This window comes from Enhydra lutris, unplaced genomic scaffold (assembly GCF_002288905.1).
Source record: "Enhydra lutris kenyoni isolate GAN:26980312 unplaced genomic scaffold, ASM228890v2 scaffoldscaffold3, whole genome shotgun sequence".
Lineage (NCBI taxonomy): Eukaryota > Metazoa > Chordata > Mammalia > Carnivora > Mustelidae > Enhydra > Enhydra lutris.
The window spans coordinates 18,834,620-18,856,688 of NW_019154087.1; the positions used below are offsets into that span (position 1 = coordinate 18,834,620).

Consider the following 22,069-nt stretch of genomic DNA (forward strand, 5'->3'; position numbering starts at 1 on the left):
TTGAAGTTTCTGGAGTTTTTCTTCAGAGGTTACTTTTTTTTTTTTTTTTAAGTTTTAAAAAAATCTCTTTTAGTAACCTCTACAGCCAACATGGGGCTCAAACCCATGATCCCAAGATTAGGAGTCACATGCCTCTCTGAATGAGCCAGCCAGGTGCCCTGAGAAGTTGCCTTTTTAAGAAAGATCGTCAAGCTCTAATTTTGGAGGTAATCCTTTATTTTCAGGTGAATTTGAGTTTCTATTCTTTTCCTTGTCCCAAAAATGTGAGGTACACTTAAGCAAAGTAGAGGCATGATTACTTCTGGAATTCAGTGATTTCTGGACAAGTCATCAAGATTTCTGATTTGCATGGGAGAACCACAGCTCCCTGGGGATGAGAAGATTTTAAAATCTAATGATTGGAAATCTTATATTCAGAGATTCTTAGGTTTAATTTAGCTGCAAGGAATATAACATGCCCAAACTAACTTTAGCAGAAAGGGGAATTTATTGGATAGACACAGGAATCTCTCATGGACATAAGGATAGGAAATGCAGATAGTCCTCTTGAGGGATTACAGTCAGGAATGGAAAGCTGTTGGGAGCAAAAGTAATCTCTCTCCCTCTCTCTCTCCCCCTCCAGAGTCTGTTTTATTCATTCCAGCAAGACTTACTGGGAGCCTATTATGTATCAGGTACCACACCAGGTTGTAAGAGTATAGAGGCAAACAGGACATACAAGGTCTGTTCTATTCTTCTCTATAGATCATCCTTATTTGATCCACTTACCATGGCTTTACATGACTTCCTGATTGAAATCCTCAACAGAAACTAACTAGATCTCAGCATCCTTAGTTCAAAGACAAAATTTTAGTACAACACAACCTAGTGAATGGGAGAAGATATTTGCAAATGATATATCTGATAAGGGGTAAATACCCAAAATATATAAAGAACTTATACAACTCAACACCAAAAAAAACACAAACAATTCAGTTAAAAAATGGGAAGAGATCCTAAATAGACATTTTTCCAAAGAAGACATCCAGGTGGCCAAGACACATGAAAAGATGCTCAGCATCATTAATCATCAGGAAAATGCAAATCAAACCACAATGAGATACCACCTCATACCAGTCAGAATGGCTAGGATCAAAAAGACAAGAAATAACAAGTATTGATGAAGATGTGGAGAAAAGGGACCCCTCATGCTTTGTCGGTGGGAATGTAAATTGGTGCTACTACTGTGGAAAACATATGGTGGTTTTTCAAAAAATTAAAAATTGAGGGGCACCTGGGTGGCTCAGTGGGTTAAGCCTCTGCCTTCGGCTCAGGTCATGGTCTCTGGGTCCTGGGATCAAGCCCCACATCAGGCTCTCTGCTCGGCTGGGAGCCTCCTTCCCCCACTCTCTCTGCCTGCCTCTCTGCCTGCTTACGATTTCTCACTCTGTCAAATAAAATCTTAAAAAAAAAAATTGAAATACCGTATGATCTAATAATTCACTACTGGGAAAATGAAAACACTAATGCATAAAGATATATGTACTCCTATGTCTACTGGCAGCGATATTTACAATAGCCAAGATATGGAAGCAACTCAAGTGTCCACTGATAGATGAATGGATAAAGAAATTGTGGTATATGTAACAGAATATTACTCAGCCATAAAAAAGAATGAGATCTTGCCATTTGCAACAAAAGATGGACCAGGTAGATATTATGCTAAGTGAAAAAGTCAGATAGAAAAAGACAAATGCCCAATGATTTCACTTATATGTGCAATCCAGAAAAAACAAAACAAATGAAAAAACAAATAAAATCAAACTCTTAAATACAGAGGAAAAAGTGGTGGTTGCCAGAGGGCAAGTGGGTGGGGGGGGTGGGCAAAATAGATAAATGGAATTAAGAGGTACAAACTTCCAGCTATAAAATAAATGAGTCATAGAGATGAAAAGTACAGTATAGGGAATTCAGTCAATAATATTGTAATCACTTGGTATGGTAACAGATGGTAGCTACACATATTGTGGCAAGCACTAAGGAATATGTAGAATTGTTGAATCAATACCTTGTACACCTGAAACTAATATAATGTTGTATGTTAATTATTCTTCAATTAAAAAAAGAATCATGGGATTTTAAGATATTTCTTTTGTTCGACTGCAACTTTCAAAGTGAGTATTTAATTCTGATCAAATTCATTAGCATAATCTACTTTGATTTGTAGTTCAATTCACCATTTTAAGAAATGAGTGCTAACATTTCCTAAATGAACATAGTATCCAAACTTTTAATGAAGTTTAGTGTGTGGCAAGACACTGCAGATACAAAGGACTGTAGTTACTGTAATACTAATACAAGCTACAGGCATTGTCTTAGGTTGTTGGGACTTAATCTGATTGCTTTGTACATGAGTCCTTCCCACTTCCCATGATGTAAAGTTTTTAGAAATTTTATTTGTTATAAAGTCATGTGGTCTTAGTTCTCATTCCTCTTTCTGACTTTTCCTCCTAATCAGATCTGAATCTAGATCTGAATCAGATCTGAAATCTAGAACTGTTCCCTTAGGGATTCACTCTTTTTGACTTTTTAAATTCCTCTGTGGTTTCGCTTCTTCTCACTAATTAATTAATTTGATTCAACAAATATTTATTAAGTCCCTCTGATGCACTAAGATAACCAAAAGTCTTATTCTCACAGAATGCTTTTGGGAGAGGCCGTCCACCATGGTCTGTGGGCATCACTACAAGTTCTTGCTGAGTGTGTCAAGAATACCTACCAAATTCCTCCTCTCCTGGGCAATTAATCAGGTTTGTATTTGTAGCAACCTTGAGGGATGAGGTAATGTCTCCCTCTGGAACAAGAACAGGTTTGTTATAAAAGCAGTAGCTTCCTCAAGATCCATGTTCATTGGCTGCAACACAAACCTACCCACATTCACCTGGACTGCTCAGTGTCACTCCTTAGTGACTTGGAGGACATGAGAAACTGATGTCTACATGATGCTCATGCTTCTTGCTGTGCTCTTGAATAATAACATCCTCTGTCTTTGACCCAAGAGTCTCATGTCTTTTGTCAGTATCCATGAAACAGTAGCAGGTCAATTTATTAACTTTAAAGCTAGTTAAATAAAATCCCAGAGCTTGAAACTTAATCTTAATTTCCAGGAATTTCTTCACTCCTAAAAAAAACTCCCTTACAAAGTGAAATTTTATGTAATGCTCTAGAAATCTGCCTTAACTTAAGTAGGACAGAGACAAGAATGTCAACCGTATTTGATGTAAATTTGCTTTTTTTAACTTCCTATAGTCTCCCAAATGTGTAGCCTGCATATTAAAAATATCGTGTTCTTCACAATTCTTAAAAAAAATTAAGGTTTGTGGGGTACCTGGGTGGCTCAGTCAGTTAAGCATCTGCCTTCAGCTCAGGTCATGATCTTGGGGTCCTGGGATCAAGCCTCATGTCAAGTGCCCTGCTCAGAGGAGAGCCTAGTTCTCCCTCTCCCTCTGCCTGCCATTCTACCTACTTGTGTTCTTTATATCTCTGTCAAATAAATAAATAAAATCTTTGAAAAAATTAAGGTTTGTGAAACTTTCGTTCCAATAATGCAAGTTAACCGAAATTTCTAGGGCTTCTCCTATGTGTCAGGTCCTATAGGGGATATAAAGATCAATAAGACACAGTTTCAACAGTTTCAGGCCTCAGGGCTTAATAGAGATGACAAACACAAATGTGTATCTCAAATATAAGAGTGATGGGGATCAGGTGTAGTTGACTTCCAAGCAAAGAATGGATGAAAAATGGGGATGGGGAGAGTCAGTTAAGCTAGTGTTTGTTAAGAAGGCCAAATATGAACTAAACTGAAGAATGGAATGGGACAGGCAGGGTTTGGGGAAAAGGAGAGTGGTACAAAGAGATGCATTTCAGATGGATGGGGTGGGGTGAGGAACAAAGAGCAAGAGGAAGGGCCTCACAGATCATGATCAGAATCAGCTGGTTCGTAGTCTAGGGTGCATGGAGCACTACTGAGAGATGATGAGTTCAGGTCAATCTGTTTGATGTACCCATGAATCCTGTAGAGAAATGAAGCTCTCTGTAAGAGGTGGGAAATGTGAGTCAAACTAAGGAGAAAGATTAGGACTGAAGAGGAATTTGGGGTGCATCCACAAGGGCAGGGTTTGGCAATAATAGAAGTTATTACACTAGATTAAAAGAAGCAAAGGTAGAATCTGAAGAAGACGTGGCCTTTTAGAGAATGCCTCTACCCGGGAGCCAGATAATAATATAATGGCCTCCAAAGAAACAGCTAGAAATGTGAGAACAAAGACAGTGGAGACATGACAATAGGCATCAAGTTCCACAGGAAGACCCAGAGTAGCCACTAAGAAGAGATGACTAGATCAAGTGATGGTAAAGTTCTCGTTGATCACATAAGTAGACATTTCAGAAGAGGGAAGACCAGAAGAAATGGATGCAAAAGTGTTAAACAAGGAAGTGAAAGGGATAAATACAGACTCCTACTCTGAGAGGCACTGCTGTTAAGGGAAGGAGAAAGGTGGAATACGGTCTCAGGAGAAATGAATATTTCATAAAAATCATTAGATTTGAACATGTGTGTAGGCAAAGAAGATGTCAGAAGGCAAAAAAAAAAGGGGGGGGAGAGAGAAAAGGGAAGAAAGAAAGAGGAACAGAGAGAGAAAGAAAAGAAAAAAAGATGAAAGAGGGAATATGATGAGAAAAATCACAAGACAAGTTAAAAAGGGGTTGGTTTAAGAAGTCAGAAGGAGATGGCTTAGATATAAGGGAGAACGTTGTCTCTGTGAGGCAGAAGGGAAGGAGAAAATTTGAGAGTTAAACGTAGATAACCCAGTATCCTAAGTCAAACAGATGGAGATCTGCGAGGTAGGGTGGGAGGAGTGAGTTTAGCTTGAAAAGGGGGATCCTGGATTGAAACAGGGACTGTACAGAATTAGAAAGACAATCAATTAAGGATGAATAAAAGAATCAGTGAGGGCCCAGCTATGGTTCATCAGTAATGGATCCCATCAGAGTCAGCTGAGGGGCTGGCTGTCTCAGTCAACCCACATCTGGAAAGGGTATACAGTGGAGGGAAGGAACATAACAAAAGTCGAAAGTGCGTTTAAAAATATAGATAACCTTTTGAGCCAATGGGTTGCTGCTCAGAGAAAGGCTGGAGGGCCTACAAGTGGGCTCATAGCCTGGGAAAACTGGAAATCCGGGATGTCAGAGATGCCAATGAAGATGAATGAAAAAGAGGAGGTAGGGGATTCTATTTGCATAAATGTTCTCCAGGTTTGGGACCTAGGATTTAGAGCGGATCAAGTGAGGACAGATTCTCAGTTGTAGCTGGAGCCAGCCTGATGATTGACATGGTGTTTAATCAAATTCAGGCCACCAGAGAAGGCTTGCGGCATTTTATGACACTTAATTGACAGTGTTTTATTGCCGTATATCAACTACCCAAAAACTCTTACGCGATGATATTTTTATCAACATGTAAATTCCTCCTTACCCATTTTATTTGTTGTTAAGGGAAATACATAATATAAATTGGTATTAAGAACTTCAAATGAGTTGTTCTTAAGTCCCATTTTAAATTTTATTTAATTTCCAATTTTGAGAATGAAAGTAAACTAGTTTACTTGGGGCCCTGTGGTAGACTGGTTTTCATTTTTTTTCTTAGTTGTAAAACTAGGAATTAATTGTGGTTTTGCTTAATGTTTTTCTTCCCCACTGTAATATATGCTGCAATAGGGCAGGGCCTGTGTCTGTTTTATTCCCTTCTATAGCCTGGAGTAATTCCTAGCACATATGAGGTACTCAAAATATATTTGTTTTCAGTAATTGATTATAAGAGGAGATATTTACTGAATCTCTTAGTTGCTTAATCCTATGCCTTGCTTACCATATATTTGATAAATTGGAAATATTTCTTTTTATTTCAGGAGTATCTGCAATGTTCAAAGTAAATAAGATTCCTTTTATTGTCTTTGTAAACTATTAAATTCTCTGCCTATGCTCTTGAACAAGAAATAACATGTTTACTTTTAATCCATCCTCTAATCTTTTCCCTTCTGATGTAAAATTTTCAGAATATGTCTCAGTGTTAATGGTCATCAATCTTAACAGAAATTTCCACAAAATTATTACTCTGTTGCATTATAAGGACATCATCTGTGTTCTGAAAATTCTGTGACAATATTTATGTCATAGTCTCTGGCTCAGAAAATGAATCAGTTGATTAAGATGTCAGCCCAAACGGATGTTTAGGTCATTTACAGGATGGTGGTAATTGCCTCTGCAATTTAAGGGCCTGTTCGTTCTTTGTAGTGCCTCACTGCCGCCCTCTTCTGGTCACACATAACAGCACAGGCGCAAGAGATTCCACTTTTAACCGGATGTATATCTTTGCTTATTAATGAAAACAAATGTGGCTCTACAAAACGAAAAAGAACCAAATAAATTACAAGACTTAGTAATGACCAAAAAAATGGAAAACTTTTGTGAAACATTAAAATAGTGTTGCATATTATTTACCTGACCATTTCTGACCTTTTCTGAACCGCATTTCAGAAAAAAGTCCATTAATCTTTTGAATTTCATTATAGAAAAAAATTCTCTAATCCATTTTCTCAAAATTTATGTTTCAATATCACAACGATAAAAAGTTCACTTATATTATCCATGTAGGAAGAGTTTGCTAACAGAATTAACAGTGTAAATAGCGTTGCAGGCTATGTGTAAACTGCTTGGGAGAAAAAAACAAATATTAAACTATTAGTGTTTTAGAATGACTAAATATTTAAAATGAGTACTGATAATTCAAAGAGAATTCATTACTTATTTATAAAATGCTGAATGAGTCCTTCACTTGTAAACAATGCAGTGGTTCTGAACATATATATGACCTGAAGCTTTTGTATATTCTGTTCTCTTGATTCTCGCTATACATCCTACAGTCCATGATTTCTGCCATCTTCTTATAAATATGGTCTCTACTCTCCTAGTCTCTTCTGTTGTTATCTGGACGGGGTCCTCTCCATCTCTAGTTGGCACCGTTAGCCTCCAGACGGGTTGTCCTGCCACCTGTCTCTTCCCATGTTTCTACACTCTGTACTTCACACGCTGCCAGATAGCTTTTTAAAATCATAATTAACCTTGTCACTCCCCTGCTTAAAAATGTCTGCTGACTTGCTGCTGCCTATCAAATCAAGTGCAAGCATCTGAACTTGGCATGGAGAATCCAGTCTGCCGTGCTCAGCACACCTGCAACACATCATAGCTTCTGGCCTGAGTACCCTGGAAGGGTGGCCCCCAGCACTCTGTATTTGACTCTGTGGCAGAACTTGGCGCAAGGCTCTGTCATTTGTCAGTTACCTACTAGTCTCCCAAGAGACTGACTCCTGAGGGTGGTCAGTGTCACACTCATTCTCTTTCAAGTCTTTGGAGCACAGCTGGAGCTACCTGTGGGACTAGCACACAGTAGAAGCTCAGTGCAGGTTTGTGAATGGATGAATCAGTGAATGCTGCTCTCCCCATTGTAGCTAATGAAACTCTCAGGTTTGAAGTCTTAAATTATAATGCTATTTCTCTAAAGCCCTTGTTGACTCCCTTCCAGCACAATTAATAGCTATAACAGCATTCTGTTCATGTTACATTTAGCTGTATGTATTGTCTCTTGTTCAAGGTCGTAAGTGCCAAAAGGCAACTAGGGAGAGGGAAAAGGGCATGAGCTTTGGAAGCAGTTAGCCCTGAGCTGTGTCCCAGCCCTGCCACTTACTCTGTGTCACCTCCAACAGGTGGCTTCAGCCTTTCTGAAACGAACATTATTTTCCCCATCTCTAAATGGGATTAACACCACTTCCCCATTAGATTAAGGCAAACATTAAAATAGAAAGTGAAAACTCATGACACATACTAGATTTTCACAAAATTTAATATTTGTTCCCTTCCGCAGAGGGTGAAGATCATATCGAATTTATGTCTAGGTTTCCAGGGCTTGAAAAACTATAAAGACTCAGTAAAGTTTGCTAAGTAAATAAATGAATCCCAGAATTGTAGTTGGTCAAAAATAATATAAGAATTACAATGTTGAATCAAATTTTTCCCACTTCTATGTTTATAGTATCTAATGCATATACAAGTCACATAATTTGAGGCATAAATTTTTCTAATCTTTCAGTTATACTTTCATTTGTACATTTTCCTTTATGTAGTCATTGTAAAGTATGTTTACAAAGTATTTAAATTAAAAGAAGTTATGGTTATTTATTTTTATTTGTTTTTTATTTTTTTCAAGAGTGGGGAGGGGCAGAGGGAGAAGGAGAAAGGGAATCTTAAGCAGACGCCACACCCATTGCAGGCCCAGATGCTGGCCTTGATCTCACAGGCCTGAGATCTCGACCTGAGCTGGAATCAAGAGTCGATCACTTAACTAAGCCATTTAGGTGCCCTAAGAAGTAATGTTTATTTTTAATAATAAGATAAATATAATGTGAAGGAAGAAAAGCAGAATATAACATTGTCTACACAGTGTGATAGCTGTTATGTTTAAAAAAGTCAATGAAGATCAATAAAGTTTTTTCCAGAAATAGAAAAAAATCCATCCTAAAATTCATATAAAATCTCAAAAAATGCTGAATAGCCAAATAGCCAAAACAATGTTGAAAAAGAAGAACAATGTTGGAGATCTCTCACTTCTTAATTCTAAAACTTTCTACAAAGCTACACTTGTCAAAACAGTGTGTGGTACTGGCATAAAGACAGATATCCAGACCAATGAAATAGCAGAGATAGCCCAGAAATAAACCTTCATTATATGGTCAAATGATTTTTGAAAAGGATGTCAAGACCATTCAATGGGGGAAAGAACAATCTTTTCAATAAATGGCACTGGAAAAACTGGATATGCATGTGCAAAAGAATAAATTTGGACCCTTACCTTACACCATTAAAAAAACCAACTCCGGGCGCCTGGGTGGCTCAGTGGGTTAAAGCCTCTGCCTTCGGCTCAGGTCATGATCCCAGGGTCCTGGGATGGAGCCCCACATCAGGCTCTCTGCTCAGCAGGGAGCCTGCTTCCCCTCCTCTCTCTTGCCTGCCTCTCTGCCTGCTTGTGATCTCTGTCAAATAAATAAATAAAAATCTTAAAAAAAAAACCTCAAAAACATAGAGCCTAAAACTATAAAAGCCTTAGAAAAAAAACAGAGGAAAATCTTTATGATACTGAATTTTGCAGTGATTTCTTGGGTATGATCTCAAAAGCACAGATAAGAAACAAACAAACAAAAAACCCAAATAAATAGAACTACATAAAATTTTAAAAACTTCTGTGCATCAAAGGTCATATTAAACAGAGTGAAAAGGAAACCCATGGAATAGAAAAATATTTGCCAATCATTTATCTGATAAAGAGTTAATATCCAGAATATATAAAGAATTCATACCACTCAACAGTAAAAATACAAACAAACTAATTTAATCAATAGCAAAGGGCTTGAATAGGCATTTCTTGAAAGAAGATATACAAATGGTCAATAAGCCCATGAAAAGATGCTCATTATCACTAATAGGGAATGCAAATAAAAATCATGATGAGAAACCACTTCACACCCACAGGGATGGCTACATGACAAAGAAAGAAAGAAAGAAAGAAAGAAAAAAGACAGAAAAGAAAAGAAGTATTGGCCAGGATGTGGAAAATTGGAATCTTAGTGCACTGTTGGTGGGAACAGAAAATGGTACAACTGCTATGGAAGACATGGTATTTCCAGAAAAATTAAAAATAGAATTATCATATGATCCAGGAATCCCACTTCTGAGAACATGTCCAAAATAACCCTAAGCAGGAACTTTCAGGGACATCTGTATTCCATGTTCATAACAGCACTATTTACAGTAACCAAAAGGTAGAAGGAACTTATGGCCCCATCAACAGATAAATAAACAAAATGTGGTATATACATAAATGGAATATTATTCAGCCTTAAAAAGGAAATTTTGACACATGCTATTTGAGGACATTATACAAAGTGAAATAAGCCAGTCACTAAAAGACAAATGTTGCAAGACGCTACTTACATGAAGGTACCTCGAGTCATCAAATTCATAGTGACAGACAGTAGAATGGTGTTTGCAAGGGTAGAGCGAAGGGAGGGAATGAGAAACTATGGTTTGATGGTACAGAGTTTCAGTTTTGCAAGATGAAAAGAATTCTGTGGATAGATGAGAGTGATGGGGTACGAGAGTGTGAATGTAAATTAGCACCACTCTACTGTACACTTAAAGTGATTATGATGGCAAACTTTATGTGCACCTCACCATAATTTTTTAAAATGGCAGAAACATAATCAGAAAAAAATACACCAAAATATTAAGAGTCTTGGCTCTCAGTGATACTTTTCAATTATTTTCCCCTTCTTTTCATAATTTCTACAATGACTATGTGTAGCTATATAATGAGGAAAAGGAATTAATTCAAAAGCCTCATATGAAAACACCCCAAATAGATTTTCATAGATTCTGATCCATTTCTAATTTAGAACTTTCTAGTTTAAAATAATACTGAACACAGAGGACTTTATTATAAGAAGAGAATGAACAGAATAAGGGATAATCTCTACTCTTTATTTCCTGCATTATGTCATAGGCATTGTTGCATGATTGCTCCTTGAAACATCTAGATAAGAGAATAGAGGAAACTCATGTTCCCGAGTCCCAAACTTCTCTCTTAAAATTTTCAGATGCATATTTCCAACTGTTTATTGGATATCTGCACTTGGATACCCAGTAAGCATCACATTCTCAACATGTCCACTTTGAACTCCAAAAGGGTCTCAGCTAAGGTCTCTACCTTTCCGGGAAAGTGAAATAAAGGGTCAGGTCTTAGTTGAGCTGTGCATTCAGAACAGGCTGAATGGGATAGGGTGACCTGAAGAGATAGGGTGACCTGAAGGGATATATATATTTTTTTTTTTCTTACAAATTCTTATTTAAATTCTAGTTAGTTAACGTACAGTGCAATATTGGTTTCAGGAATAGAATTCAGTGATTCATCACTTACATACAATACCCAGTGTTCATCATAACAAGTGCCCTCCTTCATTACCCATCACTCATCTAGTCCATCCCCCGACCCACTGCCTTTCATCAATCCTCAGTTTGTTCTCTACCATTAAGAGTCTCTTATGGTTTGTCCCCCCACCCCACTCTTTTTTTTTTCCCCTCCCTGAAGGGATATATCTTTTTTTTTTTTTAAGATTTTATTTATTTATTTGACAGACAGAGATCACAAGTAGGCAGAGAGGCAGGCAGAGAGAGAGGAGGAAGCAGGCTCCCCGCCGAGCAGAGAGCTCGATGCGGGGCTCGATCCCAGGACCCTGGGATCATGACCTGAGCCGAAGGCAGAGGCTTTAACCCACTGAGCCACCCAGGCGCCCCTCCCTGAAGGGATATATCTTTTGGAGAAAACTTGGCCAGGGGGAACTCCCTAACTCCTTCTTGTTCCCTCAGACTTTCACACATTGTATATGTGCAGCTGTGGTCAAAAAGCTTTTCCTTGACAACTGTGATCTGGGGAAAGACCATGTTGAGATATTGTAAGACTTCTGTAATCTATGTTGCATAATAATTAGTGCTTTTCTTTTCTTTCACTGTAACTTGCTTTTTCATACATGGCAGCTTCTGGCTTGCAAGTGAAAGGTACTACCAGTCTACTGGATGTCTTCCAGTAGCCTCCATCACAACGTATTTAAGTCATGAAAATCTTGAAGATCGTACCATAGTGGTCTCTGATGTATTTTTAACCATCTAAGCCACCACCTCTGATGTATTTTTAAAGATCTAAATTTTTTTTTTTAGGATTTTATTTATTTATTTGACAGATGCAGATCACAAGCAGGCAGAGAGGCAGGCAGAGAGAGAGGGGGAAGCAGGCTCCCTGCCGAGCAGAGAGCCCAATGTGGGGCTCAATCCCAGGACCCTGGGATCATGAACCGAGCTGAAGGTAGAGGCTTTAACCCACTAAGCCACCCAGGTGCCCCTAAAGATCTAGATTTTTTGAAACATTTCATTTAATGAGCACAAAATGATGTTATTTTAAAATGTGGAGAAAAAAATGTGGTAAAAAGGAAAATAAGAATTACCCAAAGTACCACTAAGACATAAGCACTATAAACATTTTGATATTATTGTTTCTTTGCATAGTTATGTTTATATAAATATTTTATTATATATACATATATCTTCATATTTATAATAAAGTATTTAAAAGTGTAAGTTTTAAAAATTAAACTAAGTATTCTTTGACAATTACTGAGCAGTCTGATTTTTGCCTCTCAATTGAGGTAGCTAGGTGTAGTCAGAAGTGATTTAACCAAACATTGTGACACTGTACATATATTAGTGACACTCCCTTTCCACTCAAGTCATATGGTTAAGTTAGGGATGCTTTTTGCATGTATAATCTTCTGCTTTTCTTTCAGCCTTACTTTAGAACTAGAGAGTCTCACCTCTCTGCCTCCCTCTTTAATCCCACCTAACACAAATGATGAATCCCAGTAACCAAACTTCGTCAGTGGTGTATTCACCTTTATCACACCTTATCTAAGGGAACGGTCCCTCATATTGTGTCTAGGACAGGCATGATGCAGATAGAGCAGGATGGAAGAGACTGGAGTAGGGCCAGAACCTCCTTGAAGGGCGGACACCTCCGTAGCTACTATAGACACAGATGAGGAAAATCTTGTCTGACAAGTATGTCATCTCACACAAAAGAGCTATTATCAGATTAAAAAAAAATTAGAAGACACATTTGGCAGGGTTCACAACTTGTCAAATGTCTCAACCTTCTACTGCCTCTAGTTGAGTAGACATCATTATGTGTGTGTGGGAAAGCAGATGTAATTCTTCAAGTGTTGAGTTGATGGATTTTTTAAAAAAATTTAATTCTGGAGAAAAACGATGTCCTTTGTGAGCTAGAGAGCTTTAAGTTGTGGTAAGTCTCATTTAAACAAAAGAAATAGGGCAGAGAAGTAGGAATCCATGAAATTTTACTTTTATAACAAATCCATATTGGGTATCTACAATGTGTCATGCATTGGGTTAGGTAATGGGAATTCAGAGATAAAAGGTATAGACTTAGTTTTCCAAAATGGTTACTGCAAAAAAGTTCTTGGGTAGAAGAATGCTCTGGGCCCTTGGAAATATCTTGTCCAACAGGACAAAGGCTAGAGGCTGAGGAGATCAGGATATACTGTGTGATCTTGAGGGCCTAAACCAGGAATACGCAGATACGGGTAGTTTCCAAAGACATTTAAGAAATGGAATTAGGTCACTTCAAAATTGATTAGATATTATTGATTAAGAAGTAAGGGGTCTAGGAGAGCCCCACGTGTTTAGCTTGAGCAAGTACATGGTTTTTAGTGCCAGATATCAATATAAAAAAATATTCATGGAGGTGGTAAATAAATCCAGTGTTGAAAATGTTTGATGTGAGATGCCTGTGGGATGTAGAATACAGATACTTACTAATAGAATTTTACACCTGGATGTGAGTCCAGAACTCTGGAAGAAGAACCGCAGGACCTTTAGTGAAAACTGGTACAAGTGCAGCAACAGGCATTCATCCAATGTGAACACGCAAGAGAGAGAGGAGGCAGAGAGCACAATGCAGTATATGACGTGGGCAGAGAAAGAGCATATAAAAAGGAAGTGCAGCCAGAGAAGTAGGAAAGAAGTCAGAAATGCACAGTGATATGGAAACCAAAAAAGAAAATACAAGTCAACAGTGTCAAAATTGCAAAGACAGAGAAAAATGAAGTCTAAAAATCACCTTTGGATTTGAGTAAAGTAATGAGAGGTCATTTTACTGAGTGGATATATACTTAAAGAATATGTTTCCAGAAGTCCTGAAGGAGGGGTGCCTGGGTGGCTCAATCATTAAGCATCTGCCTTTGGCTCAGGTCATGATCCCTGGGTCCTGGGATCGAGCCCTGCATTGGGCTCCCTGCTCTGCGGGAAGCCTGCCTCCCCCCTCTCCCACACCCCCTGCTTGTATTCCCTCTCACCCTGTGTCTCTCTCTGTCAATAAATAAACAAAATCTTAAAAAAAAAAAAAAGTCCTGAAGGAGAGCTACAAAGGTGAAGTGCTTTGCCACATCGACATTGAGAGGCTGGAGCCTGCAGGCTGGAATTGACTGTGTAGGGGTGTTTCTGTCTGCTTCTTAGCTGCCTGGCAAGCTGTGCCTTTAGAAGCTCCACCTAGTTCCTGGTGTCCTCCACCCACCTCTCTGGCCCACTGGGGAAGAGGGGAGGTGGGAGGTGGCAGGGGGAATCTGGGCTCAAAAGGCTTCAAATATTTCTTATTAAAGAACCTGCAACTTTTGGAGATGTGAATCAAACCTGGTTGAGTAATATCTTGGAAGAGATGCTATTCACTCACATTTTATTATCCCTCACAATAACACGGGGCAGGATTTAGGGAAGCAAATTTCTGGGTAGGAATACAGTTATCTTGGAAAATGATGAGCTGCAGTATCCAAACTATAATCAGAGATTAAGTTCTTCTAAAAAAGTGGTCAAATAAAAGGACATGTGATGAGGACCTAAGCGTTTTCTTTTTTATAGAAAAGAAAAACACTTATGAACAGACGAATTTTGTTGAAATTTTTTCATATTTTTTTAGTGCTTATAGTGCACTCATGGGGAATGTATCACAGTAACTAGATATGCTAGGGTTAAGATTCTAAGCGAAGTTTCCTGGGCAAGCCAACGACACAATATACTTTGAGGGGTGCTAGGAGTATATGCAAAGATATAGCAACAATGAATGTTAAGTATAACACATATAGACATAAATGTACAACTCCAGCTTATGGGAATCCAAAAGAATGAGAAACTAATTAGGAAATTATTAGCATGCATATCATGTAAAGTTTCCTTGCCTCTTTCCTTCCTTTTTTCCTTTCTTCAAAAGAATAAGTTGACTGCAGTAAAAACCATGGTTGAGACTGAAACAATCAATGCCAGAAAAATCAACCGAGAGTAGTATTTCAATGGGTATGTCCATCTATGTTCTCTGACTCTCTATGCCCATTCTCTCTAGCACTGAGACTCAATCCTCTCTTTTTCAGACAGCTAGTTATTTGTATGCCAAATAAAGGAAAGGTAAGATTTATTTTTCAAAGACTGCACAGTTGTTTTTAACTAGGCAGCAGCATAGTTTTATTTAACACATTCTATTAGTTATGTCAAAAAGTAATACAAGCATGTTATATAATATATATATTATATATGTTATATATATTATGTTATATGTTATATATATTATATATTACTATTTTATATAGTAATATGAAAAGTCAATATAAAAATAAATATATAGACATAGATAAAGGAAAAGGAACAATTAATTTATCACTGTAAGACAACAGCCACTTTTAGAATATTTGTGAATTTATATCTTTCTATATTTTGTACATGAATTGTGTAGTTGTAAGTATAATAGTTAATTGATCCTGAATCTGTTTTTCACTCAGTATTTTCTATGCTGGTACTATTCTTCACCTTGTTTTACAGATATACCATAGCCCTCCCCCTCCATCCTTGTGGGATACATTCCAAGACCATGGATGCCTGAAGCCATACTGAACCCAACATAAACTGTATTTTTTTTCCATATATACATACATAAAGTATGTATTTATAAATTAGGCACAGGAAAAGATTAACAGCCATAATAAGAAAACAGTAATAACAACATACTGTAATAAAACATATGTGAATGTAGTATCTCTCTCAAAATACGTTATTGTACAGGCATACCTTTTTTTTTTTTTTTTTGAGAGAGAGACAGAGATAGTGACAGAGGTAGCAAGAGAGAGAGAGAGAGAGAGAGAGAGAACGCGCGCACACAAGTATGGAGAAGAAGGAGAAGCAGGCTCCCTGCCCAGCAGGGAGCTCAATGCAGGGCTCGATCCCAGAACCCTGGGATCACAACCAGAGCCGAAGGCACATGTTTAACCGTCTGAGCCACCCGGGCACTCCTGTACAGGCATACTTTGAAGATATTTTGGGTTCAGTTCTAGACTACCACCATAAAGTGAATATTGCAATAAAGTGAGTCAAATAAACGTTTTTGGTTTCCCTGTACATATAAAAGTTACGTTTATACTATGCTTTAGTCTGTTAAGTGTGAAATAGCATTATGTCTAAAAAATGTACATAGCTTAATGAAAAAATACTTTATTGCTAGAAACTGCTAATCGTCATCGGAGCTTCCGTAAGTTGTTGTAATCACTCATCACAGATCACCATAGCACACATAACAATAACAACAAAGTTGGAAGCATTTGAGAGAATTATCAAAATGTGACGTTGAGACATGAAGTGAGCAAATGTTCTTGGAAAAACAGCACCGGCAGACTTGCCCCATGCAAGGTTGCCATAAACCTTCTGTTTATAAAAAGCTCAGTGTCTGTAAAGTGCAATAAAGCAATCACAATAAAAAAAGATATGCCTGTACTGTACTCACCGTTCTTCTCTTGTGGTGATGTGAGCTGATAAAATGCCTGTGTGAAGAGATGAAGTCAGGTGAACAATGCAGGCGTGTGACGAAGCAAAGATCATCTGCTTCTGGTGGGGGTTGACTGCAGGAAACCGAAACAGTGCAAAGCAAAACCATGGATAAATGAGGGACTACTGTACTATAATTTGCTTGACCTTTCCCTTTTGTTAGAATGCTTATAATTTGGGTGGGAGGTTGGGGGAACCAGGTGGTGGGCATTGGAGAGGGCACGGATTGCATGGAGCACTGGGTGTGGTGCAAAAACAATGAATACTGTTACGCTGAAAATAAATTTTAAAAATTAAAAAAAAAAGAATGCTTATAATTTGTTGTTACCGTAAATACCTTTATGATAAACATCTTTGTGAATTTTCTCCATATTAAGAATTATATCCTCCCTAGAATGGATTCCCTAGAAGATATGACCAATATGATCATTTTTTAAAGGACCATTGGCATACTTCATGATACATTAATGACCCTTGACCTAGATGATGCTCATGGTTCCCTCCTCCTCTCTCACCCTTTAGCCCACACCACCCCTCTCCGCCCTGCAAAGATATCAGTGTGTGGGAAAACAGGCAGAATAGAACTACAGTTTTTATTTGGGGTTGATTCACCCTCTCCCCAATTTTTTTTTTTTTTTTAGATTTGTTTATTTTATACAGAGAGAGAGAGGCAGGGAAAGGGCAAAGGGAGAGGGAGAGAATCATAAGCAGGCTCCACGCTGAGTGCAGAACCCAGCATGGGCCTGTCCCATGACCCTGAGATCAAGACCTGAGTGGAAATCAAGAGTTGGTTGCCCAAATGACTGAGCCACTCAGATCCCCTATCCTCTCTATGATTCTTGTTTCAAAAAATACTGGTTACCTTCTATATTCCTTCAATTTTATGGCAATTCATGAGGACTGAAGATATGATAAAATGATAAAGCATTTTTTATCAGCTATTTTGTATATCTGTAATTATGAAATTTAACAAATTGTTATTATTAATTGAGCTGCATAATCAAGGACCAGTGGGGTTCAAATTTCTACAGTGATTTAGAAAATATCCACTTATCAAACACATTAGTTCAATATTTCCAAAACTTTAGCCATTTACATTTCACCTCCATAATTTTTACCATATCTGCATATTACCTGTGAGAGTAATTCCTCATTTCCTTAAAATCGGTAGTAAACACCTCACTTTCTTTTCACTTAACATCTTCCTGAGCAATAATATTCATTAAATCATAAATTTTATGAGCTAATTATTTGGTCTTTAAAATTATTTATTTATTTAGAGAGAGCACATGCAAGCAGGGGGACGGGCAGAGACAGAAGGAGAGAGAGAATCGCAAGCAGACTCTGCCCTGAGACTCTGCAGAGCCTAACACTAGGATTCATCCCACCACCCTGAGAACATGACCTGAGCCAAAATCAAGAGTCAGATGCTTAACCGACTGAGCCACCTAGATGTCCCGAGCTAATTATAGTTTTAATTCACATTAAACCAAAGATAAAACTCAAATTTTCGAAGTTTGGATATGTGCCAGCTGAAATCAGTAGTTTGTACACCATACTTCGAGAAAACTGTATTAATACATAACTGATATTAAAGCTATGATCATCTCTTTTTGTTCCTTACACATACAATGGTGGCACCAGATAATATTCTTACTTTTTAATTTGTCTATCTCACAGAACTCTAGAAACACAGGAAACCACAATGTCCTGCAAAAATTGATATCACTGTCAATAACAAGAAACAGATTCCCCTATATAGAGAGGCAACAGATACAATAACAAAAATATGGCATGAGTTTACATCAAAAGTTTGAAAGCACATTCTTATGAAAATTCTCCAAAACTTAGGTGCTTAAAATTTCAGGAAAGCATTTTCAATGAACATTTTATGCTAAAAAGCCATCATCCTCTGAAATAGATTAAGGGACAGTAAAAGTAGTCAGTGTACTGTGTTCAGGGAAAGGGGTCAGTGAAATTCTTTTGGAATGGGAGGAACCACAGAGTTTCAGAAAATATTTTCAAATGAATGCACTTATTCTTAAAGAAAATTCCAGGTTCTAAACCCAAATTTAGATCCCATAGGACTCAAGGGGAGATTGTTAGAGCTTAATATGCCAGGTGTGCTCATTATACAGTATTATTTCATGTGAGATTTTATAACATCCATCATGATTTACATATGGCTCTAAAAATAATTATATATATATATATATTTAAAGTAATTATTGGCTCCTTTCTGGAAAGGAATCTATTTAAAGCCCCCTCCCCAGCCAATGTTACAGACAAAACTCATAGGTGTTTATACCTGGCCCTCACTTTGTTTTTCTATGTCATGGTACCCTTTATTCTCAGAAAACAGACCCCACTACAAAACATACTCTTCTCTGGCCTGACCACAATGCACATCCTGGACAAGCCCTGGAGAGAGCTCCTGGAGATACCTGTCACCTCCCGCTCTACCTGGCCAAGAGTCATGTCACACACACCCCGCCCGCATGGCATAGCTGAAACCCTCACACATCCTTTAAAATCCCTCAAAAAACCCAATCTAATAGAAACTCAGGCTGACATCTCTCTTGACATCCGACCCTTGTCTTCCCTTGGAGAGTGAATAAACTTTGTGTCCTGCCTCTTGCTCTACTCTTTGTACATTTTTTGCTGCCCCCATCACCAACCACCTTAACATTACTCATGCCAGTGAAGGATACTATAAAATTCTGGTGTCTTGTTAGGGAAGAACTTGAATTCCTTCAACTCCAATTCAAAAGATATTTGAAGTGGAAAGTAAAATTACTGCCAGAATACTTTTAAGTGCTTTGTTTCTCTCAAGGCTGCAAGTTGACAGAGTTTGGAAGGGGGAGGTGGAAAGAGAGAAGTAAATGATTTTGGTCACTGGATATAAAGACTTGACTTGGCATTTGGTTAAGCCTGGTGTGTCTCTCAGGTGGTAAGTGAACCTACACCCAGCCCTACCCAAAATTGTGCTCACCACACATGTAATCTGCTGACACCCCATGGAGATAGGGGTGCACAGCTCCCGTAGTACAATTACAAATGCTCTATATAGTTCAATACTAAAAATGTATTCGAGGCAAAGGAGGAAACAGGAGAAACAAAGGAGCGTGGAGACTATGCTGAAGTATCATGTGTAGACTTGAACAGCAGCAGTGATTATGTGTAAGGAATTTAAAAGGTTCTTAACAATGAAGTATCAGCCAAAAGCAGAGATTGCTTCTCATAAAAGCACTAGCTGCACTAAGTAAAACGAAAAGAAAAGGCAGAGGGAGCTAGAAGCAAATATTACAGTGGTGCCATTATGTTGCCACACAAATCCCCTCCTTTCTGCCCACCTGCAAGTCCCAACCTATTCTAAAGCTCATAATTTGTGGCTTTCCAAATGAGTCTTAGAGCCCTAATTCCAAATGATAAAATTTGTTAATGAAAAGACTCCTTTGCATAAAGCATGAAGTAATTTAATTTTTCTAGCTGCTTTCTGTCTATATAATGCTTCACCACACCCAGAATTCCCGTCAGTTCTTCCCAAACAAAAAGAGTAATTCTCCACTCTTATCTGTTTCCTGGCAAAATCACTGAGGTCATCGTACAAGTGATAGTTTCTGTTATGATTACCTACGTACTCCAGGCAAAAGTCCTGGGGTTAATTTTTCATGTAAGTAATCCCACCTCTCTCTCTCTCTTTTTTTTTTTAAGGTTTTATTTACTTATTCGACAGAGAGAGAAAGGACGAGAGCAAGCAGAGGGAGAGGCAGGCAGAGGCAGAAGCAGACTCCCCGCTGAATAGGGAAGCCCAATGTGGGGCTTGACCCCAGGACCCTGGGATCATGACCTGAGCCAAAGGCAGCCGCTTAACCGACTGAGCCACCCAGGTGTCCCAATCCCATCTCTTTTAACACTTTAATCAAACACCTCAATTCAGTGACAAAGCCAGATGTTCAATAGCAAGCTACCTGACATAGGGACTTTGTTACTAAAACCTTCTATAAAAAACAAAGCAAAACAAAACAAAAAACCTTCTAAAAAACAGGTTCCTTTTTTCTTTCTCCAGTAACCAGAGTTTGTTGCTCCTTCCCCTTCCCAACCCTCACCCTCTTTCTGTGGCGTTTTTTGGAAGTGCAAGTATTCTTAGAGTTTTAAAGTTATTAAATGTAGACAAGATCAGGAAGTAGAAACAAGGTCACAGTTCAGAAAAAATACTTTCTTATACATTATGCCATCTTTTGTATCCACATCTGCTGTGTTTTGTCATTTAAAGGCTGATACTCACCTTTGTCTCGAAGAAGAGGATAAACACTTTTAAGACCAGCAAATCTGACTCTGAAAAAGGTTAATTTTAGTGGAATCTCCCTGAAATACACTGTTTCTCATAAACAGCCTCGGTTTCAGGAAGTAGGAATTTGAAAGAAAAAAGTCTGTCACTGTCCCAGAATCTGATTGTGTAATTCAACTCGGACTTCCAGCAGTTTTGCACCGTAAGACACACCCCTTTAGGGATGGCTTTGGTGAGAGGTATTCTGGGAGTTGTATTACTACAGAGAAGTTTCCTCTTTTAAACAAAGTGCAAGGAAACTCCTTATTTGAATGAAGTCAGGATGGAGTCCGTTGCCTGAGGGCCAAGGAAAAAGAAGGTCAGTAAGAAACAATGAACATGACGTTGTTTTTCATCTATTATCAAAAAACAAACTCATGTTAGGACTCCATTTCAAAGTGGGGGTGGTCAACAGTACTAAAAGGTGCCCGGAAGTGACAAAGGATGAGGACACAAAGTGTCCACTGGCTTGGCAAGTAGGTCAAAGATCGCTTTAACAAGTACAAATTCAGTAAAGTGGTGGCAGAAAGCAGGAGGAATATTTTTAAATCCTAAGAAGATAACTAAGTAGCGTAGATAGAGAGTCCATCTTGGATTAGGTAAGTCTTTCCATCCTAGGTTACATAAAGTGTGCACATGGAGCCCATGTTCAGAAGGGGTTACACTTCTGAAGTTACTTCTGGATTGGAGCAAGATGATCTGAAGACTAACTTTACCCTTTTATTATATCCTATAATTCAATATATAATAAACTTGAGGGCCACCAAACAGCAAGGAATAGTGATATTTCCATGGTGTTAATGGCCAGAATGTTAACTCTGGAACCTTTTCCCCTGAATTATGCACTTAGTTGGCCACACAATTATGGTAAACATAAACAGAAAACTAGAGATGGAGGCCAGATGGAGAACTTATTCCAGGTATGGCATTTCTCTAAGGCAACGTTTTCTTTTTTTAAATGAGAAAATAAGGGGCTCCTGGGTGGCTCAGAGGGTTAAGCCTCTGCCTTCAGCTCAGGTCATGATCCCAGGGTCCTGGGATCAAGCCCCGCATCGGGCTTTCTGCTCAGCGGGGAGCATGCTTCCCCCTCTCTTTCTCTGCCTGCCTTTCTTTCTACTTGTGATCTCTCTCTGTCAAATAAATAAAATATTTTTTTAAAAATGAGAA

At 38.2% G+C, this 22,069-nt stretch overlaps 1 protein-coding gene across 1 annotated transcript in view; it reads right to left on the reverse strand.

Annotated features, from left to right (window-relative positions):
• The window catches only part of LOC111154331 (alpha kinase 1), a 116,993-nt gene extending 95,952 nt beyond the window's left edge, over positions 1–21,041 (reverse strand). Inside the window, exons 1-2 of the mRNA XM_022513873.1 lie at positions 20,861–21,041; positions 16,532–16,646 (exon numbers count right to left, since the gene is read on the reverse strand). The gene's annotated coding sequence lies outside the window, so the exon portion shown is untranslated. The remainder of the gene's footprint in view (positions 1–16,531; positions 16,647–20,860) is intronic.
• Positions 21,042–22,069: the final 1,028 nt, after the last annotated feature.